Source organism: Oncorhynchus tshawytscha, linkage group LG02 (assembly GCF_018296145.1).
Source record: "Oncorhynchus tshawytscha isolate Ot180627B linkage group LG02, Otsh_v2.0, whole genome shotgun sequence".
NCBI classification, from domain to species: Eukaryota; Metazoa; Chordata; class Actinopteri; order Salmoniformes; family Salmonidae; genus Oncorhynchus; species Oncorhynchus tshawytscha.
This window is the reverse complement of record NC_056430.1, coordinates 283572-302409: the sequence shown is the minus strand read 5'-3', so window position 1 is coordinate 302409 and position 18838 is coordinate 283572.

Sequence of the window (18838 nt, the reverse complement as noted above, 5' to 3'; positions counted from 1 at the left end):
TCCAAGATTCTTAGCCACATCTGCTGTTCAACTTCTGTTGCACTGTACCCTCTGTATAAATCCCACTTTTCACGTGTATACGATTAAACCTATGTCTCAGAGCCCTTTGTCTCCTGTTGTTATTTCGTACTCTCTGCACCTGGGTCGTATCCTGAAGCGTGATAGTTCTCTCTTCTCTCGGTTCTCCGTGTTCTCTCTTCTCTCTGTTCTCTCTGTTCTCTCTTCTCTCTGTTCTCTGTTCTCTGTTCTCTGTGTTCTCTCTTCTCTCTGTTCACTGTTCTCTCTGTTCTCTCTTCTCTCTGTTCTCTCTGTTCTCTCTTCTCTCTGTTCTCTGTTCTCTGTGTTCTCTCTTCTCTCTGTTCTCTGTGTTCTCTCTTCTCTCTGTTCTCTGTGTTCTCTCTTCTCTCTGTTCTCTGTGTTCTCTCTTCTCTCTGTTCTCTGTGTTCTCTCTTCTCTCTGTTCTCTGTGTTCTCTCTTCTCTCTGTTCTCTGTGTTCTCTCTTCTCTCTGTTCTCTGTGTTCTCTCTTCTCTCTGTTCTCTGTGTTCTCTCTGTTCTCTCTGTTCTCTCTTCTCTCTGTTCTCTGTGTTCTCTCTTCTCTCTCTTCTCTCTGTTCTCTGTGTTCTCTCTGTTCTCTGTGTTCTCTGTGTTCTCTGTGTTCTTTGTGTTCTCTCTGTTCTCTCTTCTCTCTGTTCTCTCTTCTCTCTGTTCTCTGTGTTCTCACTGTTCTCTGTGTTCTCTCTGTTCTCTGTGTTCTCTCTGTTCTCTGTGTTCTCTCTGTTCTCTGTGTTCTCTCTGTTCTCTCTGTTCTCTCTTCTCTCTGTTCTCTGTGTTCTCTCTGTTCTCTGTGTTCTCTCTGTTCTCTGTGTTCTGTTCTCTGTGTTCTCTCTCTCTCTGTTCTCTGTGTTCTCTCTGTTCTCTGTGTTCTCTCTGTTCTCTGTGTTCTCTCTTCTCTCTGTTCTCTGTGTTCTCTCTTCTCTCTGTTCTCTCTGTTCTCTCTGTTCTCTGTGTTCTCTCTGTTCTCTGTGTTCTCTTCTCTCTCTGTTCTCTGTGTTCTCTCTGTTCTCTGTGTTCTCTCTGTTCTCTGTGTTCTCTCTGTTCTCTGTGTTCTCTCTTCTCTCTGTTCTCTGTGTTCTCTCTGTTCTCTGTGTTCTCTCTGTTCTCTGTGTTCTCTCTCTCTTCTCTCTGTTCTCTCTGTTCTCTCTTCTCTCTGTTCTCTGTGTTCTCTCTTCTCTCTGTTCTCTGTGTTCTCTCTTCTCTCTGTTCTCTGTGTTCTCTCTGTTCTCTGTGTTCTCTCTTCTCTCTGTTCTCTGTGTTCTCTCTTCTCTCTGTTCTCTGTGTTCTCTCTTCTCTCTGTTCTCTGTGTTCTCTCTTCTCTCTGTTCTCTGTGTTCTCTCTGTTCTCTGTGTTATTGGTGTTCTCTCTCTTCTCTGTGTTCTCTCCCCCCTGTTCTCTGTGTTCTCTCTTCTCTCTGTTCTCTGTGTTCTCTCTTCTCTCTGTTCTCTGTGTTCTCTCTTCTCTCTGTTCTCTGTGTTCTCTCTTCTCTCTGTTCTCTGTGTTCTCTCTTCTCTCTGTTCTCTCTGTTCTCTCTTCTCTCTGTTCTCTGTGTTCTCTCTGTTCTCTGTGTTCTCTGTTCTCTCTTCTCTCTGTTCTCTGTGTTCTCTCTGTTCTCTCTGTTCTCTGTGTTCTCTCTGTTCTCTGTGTTCTCTCTGTTCTCTGTGTTCTCTCTGTTCTCTCTGTTCTCTCTTCTCTCTGTTCTCTGTGTTCTCTCTGTTCTCTGTGTTCTCTCTGTTCTCTGTGTTCTCTCTCTTCTCTCTGTTCTCTGTGTTCTCTCTGTTCTCTGTGTTCTCTCTGTTCTCTGTGTTCTCTCTTCTCTCTGTTCTCTGTGTTCTCTCTGTTCTCTGTGTTCTCTCTTCTCTCTGTTCTCTGTGTTCTCTCTTCTCTCTGTTCTCTGTGTTCTCTCTTCTCTCTGTTCTCTGTGTTCTCTCTTCTCTCTGTTCTCTCTGTTCTCTCTGTTCTCTGTGTTCTCTCTGTTCTTGTGTTCTCTCTGTTCTCTGTGTTCTCTCTCTTCTCTGTGTTCTCTCTGTTCTCTCTTCTCTCTGTTCTCTGTGTTCTCTCTTCTCTCTGTTCTCTGTGTTCTCTCTTCTCTCTGTTCTCTGTGTTCTCTCTTCTCTCTGTTCTCTGTGTTCTCTCTTCTCTCTGTTCTCTGTGTTCTCTCTTCTCTCTGTTCTCTGTGTTCTCTCTTCTCTCTGTTCTCTGTGTTCTCTCTTCTCTCTGTTCTCTCTGTTCTCTCTTCTCTCTGTTCTCTGTGTTCTCTCTTCTCTCTGTTCTCTGTGTTCTCTCTTCTCTCTGTTCTCTCTTCTCTCTGTTCTCTCTGTTCTCTGTGTTCTCTCTGTTCTCTGTTCTCTCTGTTCTCTGTTCTCTGTGTTTCTCTCTTCTCTCTGTTCTCTCTGTTCCCTCTGTTCTCTCTGTTCTCTGTGTTCTCTCTGTTCTCTGTTATTGGTGTTCTCTCTCTTCTCTGTGTTCTCTCTTCTCTCTGTTCTCTCTGTTCTCTCTTCTCTCTGTTCTCTGTTATTGGTGTTCTCTCTCTTCTCTGTGTTCTCTCTGTTCTCTCTGTTCTCTCTGTTCTCTCTGTTCCCTCTGTTCTCTCTGTTCTCTGTGTTCTCTCTCTGTTCCCTCTGTTCTCTCTGTTCTCTCTGTTCTCTCTGTTCTCTCTGTTCTCTGTGTTCTCTCTGTTCCCTCTGTTCTCTGTGTTCTCTCTGTTCCCTCTGTTCTCTGTGTTCTCTCTGTTCCCTCTGTTCTCTGTGTTCTCTCTGTTCTCTGTGTTCTCTCTGTTCTCTGTGTTCTCTCTGTTCTCTGTGTTCTCTCTGTTCTCTGTGTTCTCTCTGTTCTCTGTGTTCTCTCTGTTCCCTCTGTTCTCTGTGTTCTCTCTGTTCCCTCTGTTCTCTCTGTTCTCTCTGTTCTCTCTGTTCTCTCTGTTCTCTGTGTTCTCTCTGTTCTCTGTTATTGGTGTTCTCTCTCTTCTCTGTGTTCTCTCTTCTCTCTGTTCTCTCTGTTCTCTCTGTTCTCTGTGTTCTCTCTGTTCCCTCTGTTCTCTCTGTTCTCTGTGTTCTCTCTGTTCTCTGTGTTCTCTCTTCTCTCTGTTCCCTCTGTTCTCTGTGTTCTCTGTGTTCTCTCTGTTCCCTCTGTTCTCTCTGTTCTCTGTGTTCTCTCTTCTCTCTGTTCCCTCTGTTCTCTCTGTTCTCTGTGTTCTCTCTGTTCTCTGTGTTCTCTCTTCTCTCTGTTCCCTCTGTTCTCTGTGTTCTCTGTGTTCTCTCTGTTCCCTCTGTTCTCTCTCTTCTCTGTGTTCTCTCTTCTCTCTGTTCCCTCTGTTCTCTCTGTTCTCTGTGTTCTCTCTGTTCTCTGTGTTCTCTCTGTTCTCTGTGTTCTCTCTGTTCTCTCTGTTCTCTCTTCTCTCTGTTCTCTCTGTTCTCTCTTCTCTTTGTTCTCTCTGTTCTCTCTGTTCTCTCTGTTCTCTGTGTTCTCTCTCTTCTCTGTGTTCTCTGTTCTCTCTTCTCTCTGTTCTCTGTGTTCTCTCTGTTCTCTGTGTTCTTGGTGTTCTCTCTCTTCTCTGTGTTTTCTGTGTTCTCTGTTATCTCTGTTCTCTGTGTTCTTGGTGTTCTCTCTGTTCTCTTTGTTCCGTGTCGTTGGAGATGAATACGAGTCTTTAGCTCCTGATTGTAGAATGTTAGTTAGTGCCACTAATCTTTCTTCTCCACGTAATTGTCTAGCGTGGCGGCCTGGACATTTCCCCTGTGGGAAGGGCTTACTGGGAAGAGAGGGCTTTATGAACCTGGATATAGAAACTACTCCTGTCCTGAAGGAGCTTCAACCCTATGAACCTGGATATAGAATCTACTCCTGTCCTGAAGGAGCTTCAACCCTATGAACCTGGATATAGAAACTACTCCTGTCCTGAAGGAGCTTCAACCCTATGAACCTGGATATAGAAACTACTCCTGTCCTGAAGGCACTTCAACCCTATGAACCTGGATATAGAAACTACTCCTGTCCTGAAGGAGCTTCAACCCTATGAACCTGGATATAGAAACTACTCCTGTCCTGAAGGCACTTCAACCCTATGAACCTGGATATAGAAACTACTCCTGTCCTGAAGGCACTTCAACCCTATGAACCTGGATATAGAATCTACTCCTGTCCTGAAGGAGCTTCAACCCTATGAACCTGGATATAGAAACTACTCCTGTCCTGAAGGAGCTTCAACCCTATGAACCTGGATATAGAATCTACTCCTGTCCTGAAGGCACTTCAACCCTATGAACCTGGATATAGAATCTACTCCTGTCCTGAAGGCACTTCAACCCTATGAACCTGGATATAGAAACTACTCCTGTCCTGAAGGCACTTCAACCCTATGAACCTGGATATAGAAACTACTCCTGTCCTGAAGGAGCTTCAACCCTATGAACCTGGATATAGAAACTACTCCTGTCCTGAAGGAGCTTCAACCCTACTGTTTCTATGATTCATCTGTCGTTGTTGTTGTCGCCTCCATGAATCATTTGTCAACTTGCCCACATTTTTCTTTCGCTTAGTTAAATTCTCTAGATTGTATACTTGCTTCAATCTCACACAGGAAACAAATTCGCAGATGGACAATTTCTGGACCCATCACTGAATATCTTAATTAGTAGAACATAATTTAAAAAATGAAATGAATGTTTTAAAATGTTTTTCTTCCTGTCTTTGTTTGTACCGATTATCCAGGATGTTCACATATGATCAGATGTTGATTATAATTTCCTCTCCAACTCCCAACCCAGACAATTATTGGACACAGCTTCATGTACATTGTCAGCGATTGGGTGCAGAGTGAAAGCAGAGTCCGGCGCAGGACACAGGTATAGAGTAATCCAACTGAGTTTTACTCAAAGAATAAAGCAAAATTCCAAATAGGAACATACAACACAACCACTAACGACATAAACAATCACGGACAGAACAGACATGTATGTCAGATGGTGAAATAGGGAATGTAATGAGGGAATGTAAAACAGGTGTGTGTGTAATCAGACAAAACAAAACGAAACAGAAAAACGGGTCGGTAGTGACTAGAAAGCCGGTGACGTCGACCGCCGAACAAGGAGACGGACCGACTGACATCATGTACTATAGGTTGGCCACTCAGGGCCCTTGTTAGTGGCCTGGCTGGTCTAGTAATCTGGGAGCTTGTTAGCTTCACCAGGAAATGACTTGGCTTCCTGCCAGGCTGGCTACCTGATGATTGGCTACCTGCTGATGGCTCTCACCTGCACAATCAGCTACACTCAGCCTAGAGCTCAAATAACTACAAAGAGGTAGTGGTAGGACAGGTGACAAGCCCTCTACTTTGTGCTCTCTCTGTACTCTCTGTTCTCCCTCCCTGTTCTCCCTGTACTCCCTGTTCTCCCTGTTCTCCCTGTACTCTCTGTTCTCCCTGTTCTCCCTGTTCTCTCTCCTGTTCTGTTCTCCCTGTTCTCTCTGTTCTCTCTGTTCTCCCTGTTCTCCTGTTCTCCTGTTCTCCCTGTTCTCCCTGTTCTCCCTGTTCTCTCTGTTCTCCCTGTTCTCCTGTTCTCTCTGTTCTCCCTGTTCTCCCTGTTCTCTCTGTTCTCTGTTCTGTTCTACCTGTTCTCTCTGTACTCTCTGTTCTCCCTGTTCTCTCTGTTCTCTCTGTTCTCCCTGTTCTCCCTGTTCTCTCTGTTCTCTCTGTTCTCCCTGTTCTCCTGTTCTCTCTTTTCTCCCTGTTCTCCTGTTCTCTGTTCTGTTCTCCCTGTTCTCTCTGTTCTACCTGTTCTCCTGTTCTCCCTGTTCTCCCTGTTCTTTCTGTTCTCCCTGTTCTCTCTGTTCTCCTGTAGTTTCTGTTCTCCCTGTTCTCCCTCTTCTCTCTGTTCTCCCTGTTCTCCCTCTTCTCTCTGTTCTCCCTGTTCTCCCTCTCTTCTCTCTGTTCTCCCTGTTCTCTCTGTTCTGTTCTCCTGTTCTCTCTCCCTGTTTCTGTTCTCTGTTCTGTTCTCTCTCCCTGTTCTGTTCTCCCTCTTCTTCTCTGTTCTCTCTGTTCTCCCTGTTCTCCTGTTCTCTCTGTTCTCCTGTTCTCCTCTCTGTTCTGTTCTCTCTGTTCTCTCTGTTCTCCTGTTCTCCCTGTTCTCTCTCTGTTCTCCCTGTTCTCTCTGTTCTCTCTGTTCTCCCTGTTCTCCCTGTTCTCCTGTTCTCTCTGTTCTCCCTGTTCTCTCTGTTCTCTCTTTTCTCCCTGTTCTCCCTGTTCTCTCTGTTCTCCCTGTTCTCTCTGTTCTACCTGTTCTCCCTGTTCTCCCTGTTCTCCCTGTACTTTCTGTTCTCCCTGTTCTCTCTGTTCTACCTGTAGTTTCTGTTCTCCCTGTTCTCCCTGTTCTCTCTGTTCTCCCTGTTCTCCCTGTTCTCTCTGTTCTCTCCGTTCTCCCTCTTCTCTCTGTTCTCCCTGTAGTTTCTGTTCTCTCTGTTCTCTCCGTTCTCCCTCTTCTCTCTGTTCTCCCTGTAGTTTCTGTTCTCCCTGTTCTCCCTCTTCTCTCTGTTCTCCCTGTTCTCCCTCTTCTCTCTGTTCTCCCTCTTCTCTCTGTTCTCCCTGTTCTCTCCGTTCTCCCTGTTCTCCCTCTTCTCTCTGTTCTACCTGTAGTTTCTGTTCTCCCTGTTCTCCCTCTTCTCTCTGTTCTCCTGTTCTCCCTGTTCTCCCTGTTCTCTCTGTTCTCCCTCTTCTCTCTGTTCTCCCTGTTCTCTCCGTTCTCCCTGTTCTCTCTGTTCTCTCTGTTCTCCCTGTTCTCTCTGTTCTCCCTGTTCTCTCCGTTCTCCCTGTTCTCTCTGTTCTCTCTGTTCTCTCCGTTCTCTCTGTTCTCTCTGTTCTCTCTGTTCTCCCTTTTCTCTCTGTTCTGTGTTCTCTTGATTTTGGTTTGCCATGTGTTTTAATATATTTATTAGTGATATTCAGATGATGATTTGTTTAATTTGATTTAGTTTCACAGCTAGTCTACAACCCAATAGTGTGGGTTACCTGTGTTACTTTTTATTATTTGATTGAAAGTTAATAGAAGATTCACAGATTTTGCACCAACCTTTAGTCAGACCAGGACACGGAGGAGAGCTGTCTGTATCTATAGTCTGACCAGGACATGGAGGAGAGCTGTCTGTATCTATAGTCAGACCAGGACATGGAGGAGAGCTGTCTGTATCTGTAGTCAGACCAGGACATGGAGGAGAGCTGTCTGTATCTATAGTCAGACCAGGACATGGAGGAGAGCTGTCTGTATCTATAGTCAGACCAGGACATGGAGGAGAGCTGTCTGTATCTATAGTCAGACCAGGACATGGAGGAGAGCTGTCTGTATCTATAGTCAGACCAGGACATGGAGGAGAGCTGTCTGTATCTGTAGTCAGACCAGGATACTGTCTGTATCTATAGTCAGACCAGGATGCTGTCTGTATCTATAGTCAGACCAGGATACTGTCTGTATATATAGTCAGACCAGGATGCTGTCTGTATCTATAGTCAGACCAGGATGCTGTCTGTATCTATAGTCAGACCTGGATACTGTCTGTATATATAGTCAGACCAGGACACTGTCTGTATCTGTAGTCAGACCAGGATGCTGTCTGTATCTATAGTCAGACCAGGATACTGTCTGTATCTATACTCAGACCAGGATACTGTCTGTATCTATAGTCAGACCAGGATACTGTCTGTATATATAGTCAGACCAGGATGCTGTCTGTATCTGTAGTCAGACCAGGATACTGTCTGTATATATAGTCAGACCAGGATGCTGTCTGTATCTGTAGTCAGACCAGGATGCTGTCTGTATCTGTAGTCAGACCAGGATGCTGTCTGTATCTATAGTCAGACCAGGATGCTGTCTGTATCTGTAGTCAGACCAGGATACTGTCTGTATCTGTAGTCAGACCAGGATACTGTCTGTATCTGTAGTCAGACAAGGATGCTGTCTGTATCTGTAGTCAGACCAGGATGCTGTCTGTATCTGTAGTCAGACCAGGATACTGTCTGTATCTGTAGTCAGACAAGGATGCTGTCTGTATATATAGTCAGACCAGGATACTGTCTGTATATATAGTCAGACCAGGATGCTGTCTGTATCTGTAGTCAGACCAGGATACTGTCTGTATCTATAGTCAGACCAGGATGCTGTCTGTATCTGTAGTCAGACCAGGATGCTGTCTGTATCTGTAGTCAGACAAGGATGCTGTCTGTATATATAGTCAGACCAGGATGCTGTCTGTATCTGTAGTCAGACCAGGATGCTGTCTGTATCTGTAGTCAGACAAGGATGCTGTCTGTATATATAGTCAGACCAGGATGCTGTCTGTATATATAGTCAGACCAGGATGCTGTCTGTATCTGTAGTCAGACCAGGATACTGTCTGTATATATAGTCAGACCAGGATGCTGTCTGTATCTGTAGTCAGACCAGGATGCTGTCTGTATCTGTAGTCAGACAAGGATGCTGTCTGTATCTGTAGTCAGACCAGGATGCTGTCTGTATCTGCATTGAGGACACAACATCCAAGTGGGGGAGGTGAAGAAAAACTCATGTTACTGACTGTTCTGTGTTTAAGGCCTTTATTACACTGAGTGAGTCATGGCTATTTCTGTTAAGCCTCTTGTCACTAAGGTTCATTCTCTAACGTTAATGTCAGACCAAAGACATCACAGCATTATTCCCTTTGTTAAACTTAATTTACTCATATGATATTTAAAATTTAAAAAATTGAACAAGTAATATTCTGTCCTCACAATATTTAATTGCCTTGAAATTGAATCATGCTGAAACAGGCAAAGTAGAGCAACTTGGTAGAGAAATACATTGTTTGACACATTAACCTATTCATGTCACGATCGTCGTATGAAGAGGACCAAAGCGCAGTATGAATACATTCTTTTATTGAATGATGAAAAACACGACGTAAACTGAACAAGCTAACATAGCAACAAACGACCGTGACTGCTAATGCAACATAGTGCTAACATGCAACTAGACATAGACATTCACCCACAACCCACAATGACAAAACAGGCTACCTAAATATGGTTCCCAATCAGAGACAACGACTAACACCTGCCTCTGATTGAGAACCATATCAGGCCAATCACAGAAATAGACAAACTAGACATCCAACATAAAATGCCCTCCCAGTCCTGACCAACACTAAAATAAGAAAAACACAAAAGAACTATGGTCAGAATGTGACAAAGCACTGCAGCAATTTCACAGTGTAAGACCTTGGGGAACAAGTGTTTATTCTGAAACAATGTACGACCTTGGGGAACAAGTGTTTATTCTGAAACAATGTACGACCTTGGGGAACAAGTGTTTATTCTGAAACAATGTACGACCTTGGGGAACAAGTGTTTATTCTGAAACAATGTAAGACCTTGGGGGAGCAAGTGTTTATACTGAAACAATGTAAGACCTTGGGGGAGCAAGTGTTTATACTGAAACAATGTAAGACCTTGGGGGAGCAAGTGTTTATACTGAAACAATGTAAGACCTTGGGGGCAAGTTTTTAGCAAGTGTTTATACTGAAACAATGTAAGACCTTTTATACTGGGAGCAAGTGTTTATAAACAATGTAAGACAATGTTTAAGACCTTGGGGGAGCAAGTGTTTATACTGAAACAATGTAAGACCTTGGGGGAGCAAGTGTTTATACTGAAACAATGTAAGACCTTGGGGGAACAAGTGTTTATACTGAAACAATGTAAGACCTTGGGGGAACAAGTGTTTATACTGCAACAGGTCTTAAAACTGCAGCCAGGCTAGTGAGGGCACTCTGTCTTTTGAAACTAGTTTTAAAACACCTTCCCTGGCTTCCAAGTCCTTCAAATAGTAAATCAACCACAGCCAGCGAGAGAAAAAGAGAGTGAGAGCCAGCGAGAGAGAGAGAGAGAGAAAGAGAGAGAGAGAGAGAGAGAGAGAGAGAGAGAGAGAGAGAGAAAGAGAACAAGGTAACGAGAGAGAGAGAGAGAGAGAGGGAGAGAGATAAACCACTTCTACAATATTTTTGTCTCTATAACAAAGAACAAACAGAGTAAACATAAACATGATCAAATACGAATCTTAGAATCAACTATTAAAGACTTCCAGAACCCACTGGATTCTCCAATTTCACTGAGTTAACTACAAGACAAAATACAAACCCTTCAACCCAAAAAGGCCTGTGGCGTTGATGTTATCCTTGATGAAATAATAAAATATACAGACCACAAATTGCAATTGGCTATACATAAACTCTTTAACATCATCCTGAGCAACAGGGCCTTAGCAACAGGCATTTTACTTTGGGCATGTCAGTCAGGCGGAAATTTAGAAAAATTTTAAAGTTTATTTCACTTTTGTTTATTATGTGCTTAACTTGCTTTGGCATTAGGGGGCGCTATTAAAATGTTTGGATGAAAAACGTTCCCGTTTTAAACAAGATATTTTGTCACAAAAAGATGCTCGACTATGCATATAATTGGATAGAAAACACTCTGACGTTTCCAAAACTGCAAAGATATTGTCTGTGAGTGCAACAGAACTGATGTTACAGGTAAAACCCAGATAAAAATCCAACCAGGAAGTGCCGCATTTTTTGAAACCGCCTCATGCCAATGACTCCTTATATGGCTGTGAATGAGCTACGATTGAGCTTACGTTTTCCACGTATTCCCCAAGGTGTCTACAGCATTGTGACGTCTTTTTACGCATTTCCATTGAGGAATAGCCGTAAGGGACCATATATAGCAAGTGGTCACATGGTGTCTCCCGCAGAAAATCTTGTGTAAAATACTGAGGTAGCCATTATTCCAATCGCTTCTTATGAGAAACCAATTACCTCGACGGATATATTATCGAATATATATTTTAAAAACACATTGAGGATGGATCCTAAACAACGTTTGCCGTGTTTCTGTCGATATTATGGAGCAAATTTTGAAAAAAGTTTGGCGTTGTAGTGGTAGCATTTTCCGGTTGATTTCTCAGCCAAGCATGATGAACAAACGGGAGCTATTTCGCCTACAAAAACAATATTTGAGGAAAAAAGGAACATTTGCTGTCTCCTGAGTGAAAGCATCCAAAGTTCTTCAAAGGTAAATTATTTAATTTGGTTGCTTTTCTTATTTTCGTGAAAATGTTGCCTGCTGCCAGCAGAGCCTAGCATAGCATTATGCCATGATAAACTTACACAAATGCTTGTCTAGCGTTGGCTGTAACGCATATTTTGAAAATCTGAGATGACACAGTGTTGTTAAAACCAGTTAATGCTCGGGACTCAGTATACTGCCCCCTTTGGATTAATTGCGTGCCCATAGTAAACTGAAAAGAAATCTGTCCAAAATTGCTAATATATGCATATAATAATTATTATTGAATAGAAAACACTCTAAAGATTCTAAAACCGTTTGAATTATGTCTGTAAGTATAGCAGAACTCACAGGGCAGGCAATCTCCCAAACTATTTTGGGGAGCCTGAAACTTGGGGCAACTTTGACATCATCGCCCCCACCCTTCCCAACCAGCTATGGATCTGGAGACACTTTCTATGTCTTCCACTAGATGTCCTCATTCAGTACAGCGTTTAATTGTGCAAATCCCGCGGGTTTTGACCCTTTGGGAGGCAAAAGACTGAGTGTCGCGAGAAAATACCATTCTGTTCCAGAATGCCTGAGAGCAAGCAAGAATGTCCGATAGATTAGATAATTGTTTTGAACGTTTAGAACATCCTAAAGCTTGATTCTGCACTTAGTTTGACCAGTTTAGTCGACATATAATATGTAATTTTGACGTTTTGATGAGCAACTGTTCGTGACCAGAAGTCATTTTTGGTAGTATTTCAGCTGGAACTTGCAGCATATGCTAATACAAAGACACACGACTTGAAACCAAACAAAGTTTTGGGTAAGTATGACTTCTTCCACTACATTCTGATCGAAGACCATCAAAGGTAAGGGAATATTTATGTTGTAATTTTGTGTTTCTTTTGACTCCAACATAGCGGAGAAATATTGCTTATGTCTGAGCGCCGTCTCAGATTATTGAAAAATGTACGATTTCTGTAACGTTAAAAAGAAATGTGACAAAGCGATTGCATTAAGAAGCTCTTTCTAACTATATGTAGAACATGTATATTTAGTCAAAGTTTATGATGTGTATTGCTGTTATCTGGCGGAGCTATCTATAATTTCTCCGGACAATTTTTAGCATTTTCTGAACATGGTGTCAATGTAAACAGTGATTTATGGATATAAATGGCATATTATTGAAAAAAACATAAATGTACTGTGTAACATGTCCTATTACTGTCATCTGATGAAGATTTTCAAAAGGTTAGTGAATTAATTTTCTTTTAATCCTGCGTTTGTGATTGCATCTTTTGTTCGACAAAATGGCTGTATATCGGCTGTGTCTTTGGTGTTGGTTTGACATAAATATGTGCTATGTTTTCGCCGTAAAACATTTTAGAAATCTGACTTGCTGGCTAGATGAACAAGGTGTTTATCTTTCATTTGAGCTATTGGACTTGTTAATGTGTGGAGGTTAAATATTTCTAAGAATATTTTTGCTTTCTGTGCGCCACGTTCACGTGTTTCAGTTGAGCGGGGGGGGGGGTACCCCTTGGGGAACCTGTACCGTTAACACGTTAACAAAAGGCTAAGCTTGTATTTGAATATATTTATTTCATTTCATTTGCGATTTTCATTTATTGCACAATTATATGCATAGTCAAGCATCTTTTCGTGACAAAATATCTTGTTTAAAACGGGAACGTTTTCATCCAAAAATGAAATACTGCCCCCAGAGTTTCAAGAGGTTAAGACATTTGCTATCTAACTGAGAGTCTCCTCATTGAAAACATCCAAAGTTCTTCAACGGTAAATTATTTTATTTTTAATGCTGTTCTTGTCTTGTTTTTCCCGGATCCAGGAGTGTAATCATAGTCTCAAACAAATTAGCATAACGCAGCGGACATAAATACCCCTAGAAACTTTTCCTATTCATGAAAATCGCAAATGAAATATATTCACTCACAAGCTTAGCCTTTTGTTAACAAGACTGTCATCTCAGATTTTCAAAATATGCTTTTCAACCAAAGCTACACAAGCATTTGTGTAAGAGTATTGATAGCTAGCATAGCAATAAGCCTAGCATTCAGCAGGCACATTTTCACATAAACAAGAAAAGCATTCAAATACAGTGCCTTGCGAAAGTATTAGTCATTTAGGTCAACATGGGATCATTCAGAGATCCTCACTGAACTTCTGGAGAGAGTTTGCTGCACTGAAAGTAAAGGGTCTGAATAATTTTGCACGCCCAATTTTTCAGTTTTTGATTTGTTAAAAAAGTTTGAAATATCCAATAAATGTCGTTCCACTTCATGATTGTGTCCCACTTGTTGTTGATTCTTCACAAAAAATACAGTTTTATATCTTTATGTTTGAAGCCTGAAATGTGGCAAAAGGTCGCAAAGTTCAAGGGGGCCGAATACTTTCGCAAGGCACTGTAAAATCATTTACCTTTGAAGAACTTTGGATGTTTTCAATGAGGAGACTCTCAGTTAGATAGCAAATGTTCAGTTTTTCCAAAAAGATTATTTGTGTAGGAGAAATCGCTCCGTTTTGTTCATCACGTTTGGCTAAGAAAAACCCCCGAAAATTCAGTCATTACAACGCCGAACTTTTTTCCAAATTAACTCCATAATATCGACAGAAACATGGCAAACTTTGTTTAGAATCAACCCTCAAGGTGTTTTTCACATATCAGCTGGAGATTACGCAATAATTTCGACGGAGGACACCAAACGGGCACCTGGTAAATGTAGTCTCTTATGGTCAATCTTCCAATGATATGCCTACAAATACGTCACAATGCTGCAGACACCTTGGGGAAACGACAGAAAGTGTAGGCTCATTCCTGGCGCATTCACAGCCATATAAGGAGACATTGGAACACAGCGCCTTCAAAATCTGGGGCATTTCCTGTTTGAAATGTCATCTTGGTTTCGCCTGTAGCATCAGTTCTGTGGCACTCACAGATAATATCTTTGCAGTTTTGGAAACGTCAGAGTGTTTTCTTTCCAAAGCTGTCAATGCATAGTCGAGCATCTTTTCGTGACAAAATATCTTGTTTAAAACGGGAACGTTTTTTTATCCAAAAATTAAAAGAGTGACCCTATATCGAAGAAGTTAACATCATCTGGCATCTCCCCCAATATTTGGAACCAAGGACTGATCACCCCAATCCACAAAAGTGGAGACAAATTTGACCCCAATAACTACCGTGGAATATGCGATAACAATAACCTTGGGAAAATCCTCTGCATTATCATTAACAGCAGACTCGTACATTTCCTCAATGAAAACAATGTACTGAGCAAATGTCAAATTGGCTTTTTACCAAATTACCGTACAACAGACCATGTATTCACCCTGCACACCCTAATTGACAACCAAACAAACCAAAATAAAGGCAAAGTCTTCTCATGCTTTGTTGATTTCAAAAAAGCCTTCGACTCAATTTGGCATGAGGGTCTGCTATACAAATTGATGGAAAGTGGTGTTGGGGGTAAAACATACAACATTATAAAATCCATGTACACAAACAACAAGTGTGCAGTTAAAATTGGCAAAAAACACACACATTTCTTCACACAGGATCGTGGGGTGAGACAGGGATGCAGCTTAAGCCCCACCCTCTTCAACATAAATATCAACGAATTGGCGCGGGCACTAGAAAAGTCTGCAGCACCCGGCCTCACCCTACTAGAATCCAAAGTCAAATGTCTGCTGTTTGCTGATGATCTGGTGCTTCTGTCACCAACCAAGGAGGGCCTACAGCAGCACCTAAATCTTATGCACAGATTCTGTCAGACCTGGGCCCTGACAGTAAATCTCAGTAAGACCAAAATAATGGTGTTCCAAAAAAGGTCCAGTCACCAGGACCACAAATACAAATTCCATCTAGACACTGTTGCCCTAGAGCACACATAAAACTATACATACCTTGGCCTAAACATCAGCGCCACAGGTAATTTCCACAAAGCTGTGAACGATCTGAGAGACAAGGCAAGAAGGGCATTCTATGCCATCAAAAGGAACATAAATTTCAACATACCAATTAGGATTTGGCTAAAAATACTTGAATCAGTCATAGAGCCCATTGCCCTTTATGGTTGTGAGGTCTGGGGTTTGCTCACCAACCAAGACTTCACAAAATGGGACAAACACCAAATTGAGACTCTGCACGCAGAATTCTGCAAAAAATATCCTCCGTGTACAACGTAGAACACCAAAAAATGCATGCAGAGCAGAATTAGGCCGATACCCACCAATTATCAAAATCCAGAAAAGAGACGTTAAATTCTATAACCACCTAAAAGGAAGCGATTCCCAAACCATCCATAACAAAGCCATCACCTACAGAGAGATGAACCTGGAGAAGAGTCCCCTAAGCAAGCTGGTCCTGGGGCTCTGTTCACAAACACAAACACACCCTATAGAGCCCCAGGACAGCAGCACAATTAGACCCAACCAAATCATGAGAAAACAAAAAGATAATTACTTGACACATTGGAAAGAATTAACAAAAAAACTGAGCAAACTAGAATGCTATTTGGCCCTACACAGAGAGTACACAGCGGCAGAATACCTGACCACTGTGACTGACCCAAAATTAAGGAAAGTTTTGACTATGTACAGACTCAGTGAGCATAGCCTTGCTATTGAGAAAGGCCTCGGTAGGCAGACATGGCTCTCAAGAGAAGACAGGCTATGTGCTCACTGCCCACAAAATGAGGTGGAAACTGAGCTGCACTTCCTAACCTCCCGCCCAATGTATGACCATATTAGAGAGAGACATATTTCCCTCAGATTACATAGATCCACAAAGAATTCGAAAGCAAATCCAATTTTGATAAACTCCCATATCTACTGGGTGAAATTCCACAGTGTGCCATCACAGCAGCAAGATTTGTGACCTGTTGCCACGAGAAAAGGGTAACCAGTGAAGAACAAACACCATTGTAAATACAACCCATATTTATGCTTATTTATTTTATCTTGTGTCCTTTAACCATTTGTACATTGTTAAAACACTGTATATATACATAATATGACATTTGTAATGTCTTTATTGTTTTGAAACTTCTGTATGTGTAATGTTTACTGTTAATTGTTATTGTTTATTTCACTTTATATACTCACTTTATATATTATCTACCTCACTTGCTTTGGCAACGTTAACACATGTTTCCCATGCCAATAAAGCGCCCTTGAATTGAATTGAGAGAGAGAGAGAGAGAGAGAGAGAGAGACAAAGAGAGAGAGAGAGAGAGGGAGAGAGAGAGAGAGAGAGAGAGAGAGAGAGAGAGAGAGAGATATTATCTACCTCACTTGCTTTGGCAATGTTAACACATGTTTCCCATGCAAATAAAGCCCTTGAATTGAATTGAGAGAGCCAGAGAGAGAGAGAGAGCCAGAGAGAGAGTGTTGTGAGTAGAGCCAGCAAGAAAAGTTTGTCTTTAATTCATCCTGTGTAATTAACATTCTAAGCAGCTGTATCCCAACACTCAGCCAAGAGTCACTGTTTCCTTGTATTTTCTGGAAACACCGAGGGTTTACCATGAGAAAGGGGACAGGGGGACGTACAGAGGCATCAGACGGCTGAATACGGCACACTTCTGAAACTCGCAGAAAAAAAGTTATATCTAGACCCTAACATAGTTATTTAGCTGTGGGAGAATTCTTTGAAGAACCCTCTTGGGTTCCAGGTAGATCCATTTTGGTTCCATGTAGAAACCTATTCACAGAGGGGGAGTTCTCTTTCTCTCTCTCTCTCTCTCTCTCTCCCCCTTCTCTCTCTCTCTCTCTCTCTCTCTCTCCCCCCTTCTCTCTCTCTCTCTCTCTCCCCCTTCTCTCTCTCTCTCTCTCTCCCCCTTCTCTCTCTCTCTCTCTCTCTCTCTCTCTCTCTCCCCCTTCTCTCTCTCTCTCCCCCTTCTCTCTCTCTCTCTCTCTCCCCCTCTCTCTCTCTCTCTCTCTCTCTCTCCCCCCCTTCTCTCTCTCTCTCCCCCTCTCTCTCTCTCCCCCCCCTTCTCTCTCTCTCCCCCTCTCTCTCTCATTCATTCCTCATCTGTTTCTCTCATCTGTCTCTCTCCCTCACTCCTCCTCCTCTCTCCATATTCTCCCACAAACCTCTGTCTTGTCTTGGCAGGAATTTATTTTCTAGTATCTGTGATTGTGTCATTTCCAATGTAGAGCCACTCTTCTGATGTCATTGTAAAATCAGTAACACTGAAAGTAGGTCACGGTACTACTGCCACGGGTTATGGTGAGGTACTGTAGCTGACAGCTCAACCAACCTTTTCATGGCAAGATACACATTGGAATGCATATTAATACTGCCTCGGAAAATCGTCTTTTTCTTTTTAAAGTCTCCTGATGTTTTGTTATGTGTTTCTGATTTTGTTTTTAAATTGGCAATGAATGACACTGGGTGTCTGTCGGAGAGGTTCTTCTGGTCTGTGTCTTGGATCTGCTCTGCTTAATGTGGCAAATCACAAGCCATTCTAGATCTGGATCTGCTCTGCTTAACCCTTGTGTGGTGTTTGAGTCTGTGGGACCCATTTTCAATGTTTACTAAAAGAAAAATGATACAGTGAATTATTTTGTTTGACCTGAACCTCATTGGCCTTGGCTCATTCTCTGCGAAGAACATGTAGAAGAACACCTTTTCATTGAGAGCCCACTGTGAACCCCCCTACACATTTATATTACATATGTGGTGTCCGGGTCCACTGGACCCGAGGGTAATAAAAGGGTGGAAAAGTTTGTGTGTCGGTGAAAACAAGTAAAAATGAAACCAAAATGTTTGCTGCGTTACTTCACTGTCTTCCTCCTCCCTGGTCCTGCTGTTTCAACACAGCACCAAGAACCTGCCTGTCTCCCTGCCTGCCTGTCTGTCTCCCTGCCTGTCTGCATGTCTCCCTGCCTGTCAGCCTGTCTCCCTGCCTGTCTGCATCTCTCCCTGCCTGTCAGCATGTCTCCCTGCCTGTCAGCCTGTATCCTGCCTGTCTGCATGTATCCCTGCCTGTCAGCCTGTCTCCCTGCCTGTCTGCCTGTCTCCCTGCCTGTCAGCATGTCTCCCTGCCTGTCTGCATGTCTCCCTGCCTGTCAGCATGTCTCCCTGCCTGTCAGCCTGTATCCTGCCTGTCTGCATGTATCCCTGCCTGTCAGCCTGTCTCCCTGCCTGTCTGCCTGTCTCCCTGCCTGTCAGCATGTCTCCCCTGCTGCATGTCTGCATGTCTCCCTGCCTGTCTGAATGTCTCCCTGCCTGTCTGCATGTCTCCCTGCCTGTCTGCATGTCTCCTGCCTGTCTGCCTGCCTGTCTGGCTCCCTGCCTGTCTCCCTGCCTGTCTCCCTGCCTGTCAGCCTGTCTCCCTGCCTGTCTGCATGTCTCCCTGCCTGTCTGCATGTCTCCCTGCCTGTCTGCATGTCTCCTGCCTGTCAGCATGTCTCCTGCCTGTCTGCCTGTCTGCCTGTCTCCTGCCTGTCTGCCTGTCTCCTGCCTGTCTGCCTGTCTCCTGCCTGTCTGCCTATCTGCTGCCTGTCTGCCTGTCTCCTGCCTGTCTGCCTGTCTCCTGCCTGTCTCCTGCCTGTCTGCCTGTCTCCTGCCTGTCTCCTGCCTGTCTCCTGCATGTCTGCCTGTCTCCTGCCTGTCTCCTGCCTGTCTCCTGCCTGTCTGCCTGTCTCCTGCCTGTCTCCTGCCTGTCTGCCTGTCTCCTGCCTGT